This window comes from Trachurus trachurus (assembly GCF_905171665.1).
Source record: "Trachurus trachurus genome assembly, chromosome: 24".
NCBI classification, from domain to species: Eukaryota; Metazoa; Chordata; class Actinopteri; order Carangiformes; family Carangidae; genus Trachurus; species Trachurus trachurus.
The window spans coordinates 17,671,422-17,685,327 of record NC_139910.1 but is presented as its reverse complement, the minus strand read 5'-3'; the positions used below and the strand labels follow the sequence as shown (position 1 = coordinate 17,685,327).

At 44.0% G+C, this 13,906-nt stretch overlaps 1 long non-coding RNA gene across 1 annotated transcript; it reads right to left on the bottom strand.

The window, feature by feature from the left end:
• Positions 1–1,846: 1,846 nt before the first annotated feature.
• On the bottom strand, positions 1,847–12,984 carry LOC311007217. The gene is made up of 3 exons (XR_014596411.1): positions 12,880–12,984; positions 6,209–6,326; positions 1,847–1,916 (listed from the first exon to the last, which is right to left on the bottom strand). It is a non-coding gene; the product is annotated as an uncharacterized lncRNA (long non-coding RNA).
• Between the last annotated feature and the right edge of the window lie 922 nt (positions 12,985–13,906).

Sequence of the window (13,906 nt, the reverse complement as noted above, 5' to 3'; positions counted from 1 at the left end):
AACTGAGAGGATCTGTTTTATTTGATTCCTCCGCAATTTCCACAGCAATAATTTGAGCTCATTTTGATGATTACTTTCAGTGGAACTCCCCACACTTTGGTCAATGATTGGAGTCTGGGAAGACGCAGTACTACATGTATATACATTTGGGTACTCCTTGTAGTCCATCACCAGTGATGACAAATTTTGCGGTGTGTTTTTTAATTTCTTGAAACCTCCTATATTTGAGAGATTTTGGTGCTCCACTATGATAGGAATGCGAGTGAGGATAGTTTTACAAAGGTCAGCGTCTTCATTTTGAGAATCAAGATCAAAGTTGTGTCTGAGGATATCCAGACAAATCTGATCAAATGTTCCACACAACTTTTCTGCAAAGTTTGTCACTTCAGTCATTGCTCCATTGATCAATTTATTGATGTCAAGTTTTTTATGTTCTTGACTGGAGATTACATTGAGCTTCAGACCAATGTCCTTGCAGAAGGGATAGAGGTCCACTCTGTGTTCTTTAGTTTCAGCATGTGGATCGGAAGAACATGTGGGAACAACATCACTCTCTGTTGCACTAGACGTACAGCTGAATTCAGGGTTGACACTGCCCATGCTTTGATTGGCCATGTTGACTGATGACACAAAATCAGGAAGTTCAAAAGCCTCTTTTGAAAGTTTGACTGCATCTTCACAATTTTTGAACTTTCTCACTCTGTTCATGAGTTCAGATGCAAAACTTTTCCTCTGGTCTTCACTCCAATGGCCAAAGTCAAAGTTGTACTCCAGAATCTCCATGATGAAATCTTCCTGAGATGAATTCATTGCCAAGGCAAATTTGGCAATTTCGAGCAGAACATGAGTAGTCAGAGAGTTAACACTCAAGTTTTGCTTTGGGCCAAATCCAACATTGTATTCTAGGCCAATTTTTTGGGATTTTTGGAATGTGCCGTACCTTTTGCCTTGTGAGAAAATGATTTGTTGTACACGGTTTGCACGCAACTTCCACATATTGCTCTCTGTTTCCATTTCCTCTTCCTCCATGTCATATTTGTATGGCACATACAAACATGGCATTGGAACCTCTCTGTTCTCTTCGCCCACACACAGTCCTCTTTGATCTAACTGAGTTGTTAATGTTGGTACACAGGAGGAAACATCAGTGGTGGTGATGAAAGTTTCATGTGTACCTACACAACTTGACTCTGGGTCACTGTGGATGTCAGAAGTTGTTAGCTTTTGTAAGTCATCTTTGTTGTCATCATTTTCTGAATCTGTGGCTTCATCTGAGTCTAAAGGACACATGTAGTTGAAATCATCCTCCACTGGTTGACTGGTACACACATTGGAGGGATGAGACAGTGCATTTGTCTCTTCCTGTTCAGCCTCTTCTGGTCTGTGCCGTTTAGTGCCATATTCTCTTGTTGTTGAAAGAGATCTTTTTTTCTGTTTATGTTTTAGATCCGATGAATTTCTTTTGCTCAGTCGGAAATCAAACAGACAGACTTCCACTCTGGGCAGAGCTAATCCTTTCTCAAAGGTGTTTTTCTGGAAGGAAAATGGCTCACTTTTAGACTCGGGACTGATTCTGGTACCAGTGGTGAGAAGTTGCGTGTCCTCTTCCTGCAGCTCTGGCGTTGGGATCCAATCTTGATTTTCTTCCTGTTGACTGTCCTCGTTATCCATCCTCAGTGATATTCTTGATCTGCTGGCCTTTTCTGTATGTAGGTAGAGGGGAAACATATTAATGATACATATACTGTATCTGAGCCTTAAGTTATGCTCAGTGTAAATATGTTAGCATCCCATTCATTTGACGATAATGTCACAGTAACAAAGAGGATTTGTATAAATGGCTCACTTTTAGACTCAGAACTGATTCTGGTCCTCGTTATCCATCCTCAGTGATCTTCTTGATCGGCTGGCCTTTTCTGTATGTAGGTAAAGGGGAAACATATTAATGATACGCATTATATCTGAGCCGTATGCTTAGTGTAAAAATGTTAGCATCACATTTATTTGACTATAATATCACATAGTTTAGAGTAACAGAGAGTATCTGTAAAATTGTGCATCTTAGTTTGAGCTTTTTAAAGCAAACAAAAAAAACTGCTGGGAGAATGTGTGTACCTATATGTTGTAAGACTGCTGTATGTAAGACTGTGGCCAAAACGGTTGCTGCAGTCAAATTCAAAACACTGCCATGTGTTGTTTCCCCTCCCCTCCCCTCCCCCAAGAAGACGCCGCGGCTCAGCCGGCCGACCACCACAGCAGCCCGGGCTGTAGCCTCTGTGATAGACCGCTTGTCCGGTGGTAGCCTAGTTAAAGCAATACTTACCTTTCTGGAACTTTTGCACATTTCTTTGTCTAAGTTAAAATGCTATTAATAATCTGATGATACATTAAAATGTAAGAGAAACCCAACAGGGTTAAAAACTCATCATTTTTTCATTCTCATATAATTCTGAGAAAAGTCTGACCAATAATATTATTCGGTCCGATTAATAAGATTTGACGAGCGACCGAACCTACTTAATATGTAATCACTTTGTGCACCCCTCTCCTCCTCTCCCCCCTCCCGACCAGGAAGAAGGCTTATTGACAGAGCAGAGTAGCAGGACACAGAGAGCAGAGGAGACTAGAGTCACAACACACAAGAAAGAAGGTTTTTGGAAATAAATAGTTTTTTAAAAGACCAATAACTGCAGCCGCAGCTGGTCGCGGAGTTTCATGTCTGATATTGTAATGTTGATAGTGAGCAGCCCCGAGTGATACGTAAACACAGGACGTCACATGTGTCTATAAAGCATCCAGTGCTAACGGCTAGGCTACTGTTAGCTCTGTGCTAACGGCTAGGCTACTGTTAGCTCTGTGAGTTCTCAGCGGTCCGGACCCGGTTGAACTCCGGACCGGCGCGGCTCGACTCGGCTCGGTCTGGATTTATTTTCGGCCTGAACCAGCGCATCAGGTGGCGCTGGTCCGGCCGCCAGCCCGGCTCGTTGAGAACTGTAATCTGTAACAATCACTTCCCCTGCGTCTCCAGTAGCAGTAGGCTAACAACAGTTTATTATAAAACTCATCAGTCATCATCACTGAGTCCGTTTATATGGTTTAAAACTCCGGTGTTGTGTTTGTTTGTGTTGTTCCCGTTTCACTCGCGTTCCTGTTCTGTTTACCGTTGCCATGCCAACGCATGAAGCAGGGAGGGAGGGGGCTCGTGGAGATGCGGCAGGAGGGAGAGGTGGGTGGGACTTGTGAGGGAGGTGGAGCTGTTGATTTTCAAATGTTTGTGCTGTGCTGAGTGAAATACCAGATCGGTAAGTATTGCTTTAACTGCTCCACAAGCTTCACTGCTCCGCGAACGGCGGAGCAAACTCCCAAACAGGCGTAATTTGGATAAACTAACCGCATATTGGGGATCTAAACAGTTACTTTATCGCATGAAAAAATATTAAAACTTGTGACGCATTAACAGTGGGAATTAAAATAATTTCTTGAGATAATCCAGTAGCAGTCTTCTTCGTTTGTTTTAATTCAGCTACTCGCCACCACTGCCTCCTAGCTACTGGTGAGGAGCGCGGCCCTTTGTGAATCAGCAGCTGTGTGTTTGTGGATCTGTGTCGATCTCGACAGGAATGTCTCAGAAATACGTCATTGAGGAAAGAGATGCGTGTGTGAGATTGGTGATCCACAAATGCAGAGTCACACTTCACAAACAGAATTTTCCGTTTTACAAATGGCTTTTTTGTTTTTACAAATGGAAAATTATACATTTACAAATACCCAATATATATACACATTTATTTGTAAATACCAAAATACAAGTTACAATTTATAAATTTGTATTTGTGGATAGCAAAACACGTGTGCAAACCAAGGAACATTTGTAGATCACCTTCTGTGTGTTTACAGGTATTTATGAGACAAAAATAACTCCATACTGAGACTCCATGTTGCCAGACAGCTACACGCTAACCTCTGCTCTCCTCACTCACAGTCAGTCTCAAACATGTTACCACAGAGTTAAAGGTAGGGTTGGAGATCCTGGAAAAACGGCCTCTAGCAGGCCACATTTTAAAAATACACCAGTCAAATGCCCAGCCCCTTTCCTCAGACCTCTCTCTGAAGCCACGTCTTCACCTTTCTGTGATCGTAGGTGAAGACAACCAATGCACATTTCCAGAGCTACACTGCCACCCACCAGACTGGAGTTGCGGCTTTTCCGCGGACAAATGTGAAGACTTGCCATAGGAGGGAGAAAGGAAGAGAGACAGCAGCTTGATTGACACATCACGATCCAACTGATTTAATCGGTTGCAATCGAAGTGTGGAGATGATTTCAAACAATTTAGTAAAAAATGCTCCAGAATAGGATCATCAACCCAACCTTTAACGTCACAAGCAGCTCTGTGTTTTCACAGTCCAACATTTCTCCTCCACTTTCTGACCGTCGGATCATAACACATGATGACCGAAGACAGGCGAACTGACCGGGCCAGACTCATCTTATGAACCGCTCCACACAATCACCATTAGGCTACTTTATTTACCATCTGCTTCATTTCACCACATTTACTGCCTCTTTTCCAACTTTAACTTTGTATATAGCTTTAGCTGCAGCTCAAACCACTCACCACTCACAGGCGGTGTATGAGGCAGAGAGATATCAAGGAAATATGACCATAATAACCGATAATAGAAATCAACCTTTTTTTTTATAGTGATCTCAATTGGAGATCGCTTCATCTCCCAGCTGCAGCTCAGTAGTAGCTTAACTGGTAGCTCGGCAGAGGCCGAAATGCCACTGACCGTGTGATTGGGAGAGAGCTGTAGGTGGCGCAACAGGCCACAACACAAAATCAAATCATAAACATGAATTCTTAAATTTAAATGCAAATATTCTGGCTGTACTATTGTTGTCAAACACTTGAAAAAACTAATTATTACCTTAATCCGAAACTGGACAACTGAAGTGCATGAAATGCGTTAGTCCGACTAATATCGGAGTTCTCTAACTCCGATTAAGTTAAGTTAAGTTAAGTCTTTATTGTCTCCCTTGGGAGAAATTCATCTCGGACAGACCAGAGAGACTCGAAGCGCCACAACTATTCACAAACAGTCACCATCTAAAAACTACAAACAAACAACACCCAGATAATGCAATTGGAAATCGATTTTCTTCAACATGTATCTGACTGAAACTGGACAATGCAAGTGCGCATGCACCACAACAGTAGAGACGGCACAAAGTGGAGCAGAGAAGCTGCCTGAATCCGGCCAAGTAAAGAAAAAAAAACCCAGCAACAGCACCGATTCAGTGCATTTTACATAGGTATAGTGTGACCGGTGAGAGGATGTGTTATATATAAAAAGTGTACCCGGCCCAGATGGGCACGTCTAGTCGGGGACTGTAGTTGAGAATTTATTAATCTTATTAAGTAATGATATATATTCAGTTTTTTACTGGGTGACAGGACAGCAGGCTGTAGTAACCCGCTGAAACGATGCATATCGTCACCTGAGGAGGCAGTCACTATGACAGTTATTCGATTATCTCTGTTGCATGTAAACTGGGACAAGGACAGAAGTCCGATAAGACGAGTACTGACGAGAGTAAGAAGTACGGAGCATTTCAAATTAACACTTTTTTTTAACTGTTAACAGAAACTGGATCATACAAATAAAAATTGTGATGAATATAAAATTTAGCTTTCATCTCTAGTGCTTAGATTTCTAGCTACCTCCCTCTCTTGGTCGCTCTGAACAGTATAATTGCACACGATGATTGATAAAAAATGATTAAAAGCAAGTTCACAGTTTACCAAACCCATGAATGCATGGCTCCAACCCTCTGACTTTACTATTGGCCAACAATGACACTGGTTACCTTTAAAATTTGATTTAGCCTGTTAAATAAACTTTTTTTCACCTTGACTTCCTACAATTATGAATCAAAGTCCTTAAGTCAAAGACGGTAAACTGATACTGGCAGTGTAAAATATAGCCTATTTCAGTTGAATAAATATTTGGTGTACATGAGGAAGGAAAGGCTGTGTCCCTATTAACATGTATTTCCTCCTCTTACCTGAAGCTATACCTAACCTGATCCTTTAAGAGTTATGTCTTTGAAAACATGACACTGGTTAAACCAACTGATTATCTCTGCTCAGTCCTAAGACTTGGAGTGAAATGGTAAATGTACTGTGTTCAATTTGCAACTCACCTTGGAAAACATGATCATCTCAGCTGTGACTTGCTCCAACATCCCTGGGCCACATTTTGTACTGGCGTCTTAGATATCCATCCAATCAGTGATGGGATTGTGCCGGTTTAACGTAGCCCTGAAAGAAAACACAATTTTGATATTTGTCAATTCTTCCATGTATTGTTTCCACAGCATTCATAAAAGACTGAGAACAGCAGTAATCTTATTCCTGACCATTTCATAGACTGTGAGCGTTGTAAACAAACCAACTAGCCATAAAATATATTGCAAAGTATTTTGTCAGATAACTGGATCACGATATGAGTCAAGATTTCAGTTGGGATGGTCATGTGTGCTATTAATTAAGAATTAAGAATAGGTGCACTTGCGTGTAGTAATACAGGAGGTCAATGTGTGGAAAAAAGCATAGACTGTAAAAAGAATGGACGTAGCGTCCGTGACGTCACCCATTGGTTTGGGTGAGTCTGTTTTGTGCCGCTACTACGGGGGTTTGAGCCGCGCCATGTTGGATTCTACTTGCCATATTTGGAGCGGTGCGGCCGTTGGCCGGCCGAGAGCCCGCCCACTGGCCTCGTAGCAGCGGTCGCCGGACCTGTCACTCAACGGTTCTGCTCCCTAATTGGCCAGAACTTTAAACCTAATAACAGTAAAACTGTAGAGTTTTAAAAAAATTCACCCCCCTCAGAGTGTGTGCGGGGGTAGAAACTATCGATTGAGACCAAAAAAATGAAATGTACCAGGCTGTAAATATGTTTTTTTAAGCTGTAAAATCGGCTATTTTAACATGGGGCTCAATTAGAGTTGCTCCCTTCTGGAGCCAGCCCCCAGCGACAGCCGGGGGGATTGCAGCTTTTTGAATGCGGAAGTGAGCTTCACTTCTCAGACCGACAACTGCCCCCTTGGAAAAAAGGTACTCCTATGTATAAAGAGAGAGAGAAAAAGATAGACCCTGGTTTCCGGGCCGGGTATGACTACAGGTTTGAGCCAATAAAAGTGACCCGATTCTCGACCCGAACGCAGCCCCCCAAAAAAAAGAAGAAGAAAAAAAAAGGAAGCGCATGGTTCCACCCGAGTTATTTGTATAGGCTGCTATGCTTTTGATCGGGTGGTGTTGTTCAGTCCGGCCCGTTGAGAACTCTGACTGACCCAAGGAAAGAGCCGAAGCCTAGCCTCTATACGGTCTATGGCTGGAGCACACATTTATTTACAAGAACAAGAAGTTTAATTGGCCAGTATTTTTTTTAATTGGTTCCGATTAAATGAATCCTGCTCTGGATCCGACTCTTTCCTTCCTTTATTACTCTTTTAAAAAGGAACAACAGAGAGAGATGATCCTCAATAACAAGAAGCATTTTGTTTATGCAAAGAAAGAAATCTGTCTAAACTAGATATTAATATGCCACAAAACGGGGCGGTGTTTAGCTCAGTTGGTAGAGCACCCGCCCCGTGTGTAGAGGCTATAGTCCTCGCTGCAGGCCTCCCACCTGGAATGCTTTTTGTGGACTATAGCTCCGCCTTCAATACCATAGTACCATCCAGGCTCGTCAGTAAGTTCCAGGACTTGGGTCTGCATGCATCTCTGTGTGACTGGATCCTGGACTTTCTAACGGGCCGCCCCCAGGTGGTGAGAATGGGCGACTGCACCTCCTCCCCACTGACTCTCAGCACAGGAGCACCACAGGGCTGTGTTCTCAGTCCTTTCCTGTACTCCCTCAGTCCCTCTATACCCACGACTGTGTGGCTTCACACACCATCAAACTCCTCATCAAACTCCATCGTGAAGTTTGCTGATGACACGGCGGTGCTGGGGCTGATCACCGGAGACGATGAAACAGCATAGAGGAAGTGACCCATCTAGAGCAGTGGTGTGAAGAAAATCATCTCCTGATGAACATCCTCAAGACCAAGGAGGTCATTGCGGACTACAGGCGGGGGAGGGACCCACAACCTCCTGTTACCATCAACGGAGCTGCAGTGGAGAGGGTGGAAACCCCCACAACAGCCTGTTTGTGCTGCTGCCGTAGGGGTGCAACGGTACAGGTAGCCCACGGTACGATACGTACCTCTGTTTTTGGCCACGGTTCTCGGTACGGTTTCGGTATGTGTTTTGTGCAGAGAACTTTTTTTTTCTCCCAAAATATTGTTTATAATTTATAATATTTCTAATATAGCTCTCCCCTCTCTCTCTCTCTCTCTCTCTCTCTCTCTCTCTCTCTCTCTCTCTCTCTCTCTCTCTCTCTCTCACACACACACACACACACACACACACACACACACACACACACACACACACACACACACACACACACACACACCTGAACTGTCTGTGAACAGTCCCTAGCTCCTCCCTCTGCACACTCCTTTAGTCTTTCAGTACATGGTGAACACTCTGAAGCCACTTTCAAACAGAGATCGTGCTATATTGCCGTCATGGAAGACGTCACTATGCTGCAGCCACAGTCTCTCACTGGGAAAGAAGGAGTTAGTCTATTGTGTTTTTTTTAAACAGCCTTTCACCACCTCTCATCCCTGTCAGTCAACTCGGACCTCGGTCTTTCTATCGCGCGCAGGCACGCGACCATACACATAGGGATGGAGTGATTTTCGATCGGATCGTCTATCAGCGATCGAAGGGGACGATCGTGATTTTTTTTTCAAATGGCGATCTTTAAGGTGATCTTTAATTAATTTACTGCCATAAGATGTTAAAGAAATAATCTCTAGAACCTGCGCTCTATTTAAAAAATGTTTCGTGGAGCAACATGTCTGCATACAGAGCCTTTGGATCTGTGCAACAGAGGAGTGAATATTAAACACACACACACACACTGTTGCATCTTTTTTTTTTCTTCTCACTTTTTTTCGGAGGTGCATGCCGCGGACACAGGCTGTGCGGGGGACGGGTCATTAAAAACACTGATGATGAAGTCCAGAGTGTGTTATCAGCGCTGATGTTGACGGGAAAGCCGGCGGAGGTGTGAGGGAACCGGGTGAGACGGTGGCTGGGAGCATCAGCAGAGCGGGGTTGAAGCAGAGAGCAGAGCGGGGAGAGTGAAGGCGGCGGCGGCGGCGGCGGCTGCTGCACTGTGACTCTCCCACTCCTCACGAGCTCCACACTGACAAGCTACCGGCAACACAGCGCCTCTGTCTGCCCTTTCAAAGTAAAAAGCCGCTGTCTGACGTTTAATTGCGGCGGGATGGGTTGTGAAAATAGATGCGGTGGGGCGGGTCAAAGTACTTCATAGATGCGGGACCGGCGGGTTGGAAAAAAAAACCGGACCCACGCGTCATGCATGCGGCTTGTCTGTGTGTGTGGACGACAATAACGGAGAGTGAGCGCTATGCGGAGATGAATGAACGGATCTATATAGCAAGTTTTTTTTTTTTTTTTTTTTAAAGCTGACGTAATTGCACCCTTCAGTGTGATGGGGGGGAGTCAATGTGAGTGTGTGGAGGCTCAACAGTGATTGGACATCGACTCGCGGGGGCGGGCTTTCGCCTTAAACGGCCAGGCACACACATACACGGCACAGCTGTCTGTAAAGCAGTAAGAGCTGATGGACGCTGAATCTGAAATACCGCGGTCCAAGAGCGTATTGCACCGTGCAGGCCGTACCGAACGGTTCGGTATTTTACCGAGAACCCTTGCATCCCTACAGGATACCAACACATCAAGGCCAGCACAAGCAGGCTGAAAAACAGTTTTTTCCCATCCTCTCCTAGTGTCCGCGCTACTAGTGCTGTCTAGCCTCACCAGGCTCTGTTTAAAGCAGAGTAAGCGATCCGGTCGTTTTGGCTAATGCTGCGTTCCAGGCAGGCTTTTGAAACCGTAAATTACAGCTTCAAGTCACGACTTACGACTTTGTAGCGTTCCAGGCAACCCACTCGTGTTTTTCCGACCTGTTTTACCTGTGAATGTGCACTATAACGGCCATTCATAACTTCCGACCCGTGAACTCGTACCAGATCGAACTGGTACGACTTCACAGGTCGGAAAAACACAAGTTAGGGGTTGCCTTGAACGCACCATAACATCTTGTCAGCCGATGGAGTTAGCAGCCCCCGCCCTCGTCATGGATCTATTGGTCCTCGTCTCTACGTCACCACATTCAGGCGCATCCCTTGGCTGCACACACAGCCCTTCATGCTGTTCTCTCTCCTCATTGGATAAAACTTGTAGGATACGAGAAATGTTTTCTCCTCGGCTCAGAGCAGAGCAGAGCAGAGTGACTGAGAGACCCGTGTTTCGGTCCAAACACTCTATGTAAGTGATTGCTGTCGGAAGATATAACTATTTAAAGCAGAAGTAAGCGATATATGTTAATATAAGTCTTAAATAGTTATATCTTCCGACAGCAATCACTTACATAGAGTGTTTGGACCGAAACACGGGTCTCTCAGTCCCTCTGCTCTGCTCTGAGCCGAGGAGAAAACTTTTCTCGTATCCTACAGTTTTTATCCAATGTGGAGAGAGAACGGCATGCAGGGCTGTGTGTGCAGCCAAGGGATGCACGTGAATGTGGTGACGTCGGGACGAGGACTGTTATGGTGCGTTCAAGGCAGCCCGTAACTCGTGTTTTTCCGAACTGTGAAGTCGTACCAGTTTGATCTGGTACGAGTTCACGGGTCGGAAGTTACGAGTGGCTGTTATAGTGACTTTCACAGGTAAAACAGGTCGGAAAAACACGAGTGGGTTGCCTGGAACGCTACAAAGTCGTAAGTTGTGACTTGAAGCTGTAATTTACGGTTTCAAAAGCCTGCCTGGAACGCAGCATTAGCCAAAACGACCGGATCGCTTACTTCTGCTTTAAGACTTATATTAACACAAAAATATCACTTACTTCTGCTTTAACTCAGAATTTTTCAAGCGGATAAAACTTATAAAATAGACATTAAAGGACAATTCCAGGCGAATTCAACTAGGGGGTGTATTTTCATATAATTTTAAGTCTAAAAGAAGGAATCTGAAGATTTTCAGTTTAATCGCTCCTGTTTTGCGGTAGTTGCATCTGTCCCCGCATCGCCATGGCAGCAATGAATGGGAGTGGATGTAAGTTCCGCTGTTTAGGCTGTTTCCAGCCCTCAAAGCCGCAATTTTTTTCCACAGACAGCGTCAGATGGCTACTCAAACATGCACCGAGAGAAGTTTATTTACTTCAAAGCAAGCCGGCATGTTTGTAAAACTAGATCTAATTCAAAGTCTCCCGGAGTCTCGCGCGAGCCCGAAGTTGCAGTGCTGGTGTATTCAGGCGCAGTAGGAGCTACCGCTTGTGTCATAAACACAGGAATATCAACTCTTTACTTGCTTGAAGTGTACATTTTTTTCCACAGACAGCGTCAGGTGGCTACTCAAACATGCGCCGAGAAGTTTTTTTTACTTGAAGCAAGTCAAGAGTTGATATTCCTGTGTTTATGACACAAACGGTAGCTTTTCCCACTGCACCTGAATACACCGCGCACGGCAACTGGGTCTCGCGCGAGACTCCGGGAGACTTTGAATTAGATCTAGTTTTACAAACATGCCGGCTTGCTTGAAGTAAATAAACTTATCGGTGCATGTTTGAGTAGCCATCTGACGCTGTCTGTGGAAAAAAATTGCGGCTTTGAGGGCTGGAAACAGCCTAAACAGCGGAACTTACATCCCCACATGCCGTGGGGATGCGGGGGACAGATGCAACTACCGCAAAACAGCAGCAATTAAACTGAAAATCTTCAGATTCATTCTTTTAGACCTAAAATGATATGAAAATACACCCCAGAGTTGAATTCGCCTGAAATTGTCCTTTAACGTGTAATACAATAGAAGCAAAATTAATGGCTTAATGGCTTTGGGACTTTCTTGTTAATTATATTCCTAAAGAGTTTCACCGCATTTTATTAGCTTAACTTAGTGCTTTTATTTTGATGGAAAGGCCTGTCTCTCTCGCCCTGGATCTGGTTCCTTACCAAAACAGCGAGTCAAGTGCTGTCAGAGTCGCAGTAGCTAAAGTGTCGATGTGTGTTTATTACTTTTTTGTCTTTTGTGTGTGATTTCGCGGGTGTGAATGCGGCGGCGGCGGCTGGGGGGTTGTTAAGCGCCGCCCGTCGCCATGACGACCGGCGGTACTATCCTGTAATGGAAACGGTCTCTAGAAGAAGAGTACCTGGTACCAGAGCCGAGCCGAGCCGAGCCGAGCCCGGTACCATGTAGTGGAAACGGTCTCTAGTAGAAGAGTACCTGGTACCAGAGCCGAGCCGAGTCGAGCCGAGCCCGGTACCATGTAGTGGAAACGCGGCATATGTCTCACCGGTCTTTTCCTCAAAACAGCAACAACGGCAGAGAACTTCTACTGGCTCTGGGAACGGTTCGCCATCTTTGCTTTATCGCTATGTCTCCTCTGGGGCGCAGGCTGCTGAGCTTGGACCAGGGACGTTATGAGCTCTTCGTGCACTGTGTCATGATATTACGGACAACTCACTTCTTTAATTAAAAAAAAAAAAAAAAATCACGGGAGCTTAATGCCAAATCACTTTAACACCACCAGCAGTTGAACTATAAAAATCGTAGACCCGGTGAACATCTCCACCCATAGCTCTGGTCGCTGCTTGCCTTGTCGACTTCCTATGAGATGAGGTTAATTCTCCGACATGATAGAAAAAAAGGACGAGACAGACGGAGGTAGACTTACCGAACAATGTACAGTCGTTTGGTCTCCCTTCTTGGCACCACGCGTGGTTTTAAAGTCCTGTCGTCAACCCACGCCACGACTGAAACCTCTGAATACAACCCGGAGTTTCTAACAGGAAGTACGGCAGATTCAAGATTGTGGGGACTTCAAAATAAAAGTTCTTCCTATTATAACCATGACGTTTCAATCACCTCTTACACCAGCTCTCAAATTGTACCCAGAAATCCAGGGCGATTAAAAAGGAAGAAAAATGATGCACTTTGATTGATTATATCAAAATATCATCATTCGAGGACCTGATTTTGAGGCATCAGTGTTTACCTTATAATTCAGAATAATGATCTCTGTCTTCTAACTAGCCTACGAAGGATCTTGAGTTCCTATTCCTTAGCCTATTTCACTGCAATTTAATTTAATTGTATCATTTCAGGGACTACAGATGAAATTTAGCTGATAGCTAATTCTGGTACGGCTGAGAGCCATGCACTGTCCCTGTTAAATAAACGATTAAATAAATAAATGTAATGATACAATAACTGAACCAAACTAAAATGACGAAAATTAATATACCTGTAGGCCTACTCAAAAAGTGATTTGGCAATGGAACATTTGTAGACAGGATCAAATTTATAGATGTCTACATCTTATGTCCCAGGTGATTTGTGTCTTCTGATCTTGTATGATAGATTTTTTTTAAATCCAGTGAATACAATGCGCTTCAGTAATGTGTATACATACATACATTATTAGTGGAAATACAATGGGCAATCATTTTTAACTACTGCAGTTACTTTTTCTCAGCACCATGTACCTGGTCTTGCTTTAGCCTCCTACTGAACATAATCTCCCAGACCTTGTTCTGTTTCATAAAATAAATATTTGGTTTACAAGAAATACATGAGGACATCCCCTGTCCAACCATAAGAAACATTGTTCATATCTTACTAGCAACTCCTGAATGCTGGGCAAATTACTCTTCAATGATGTTCAATGAGCTAGCCGCCTACATAAACGCTTTTTAACTTTT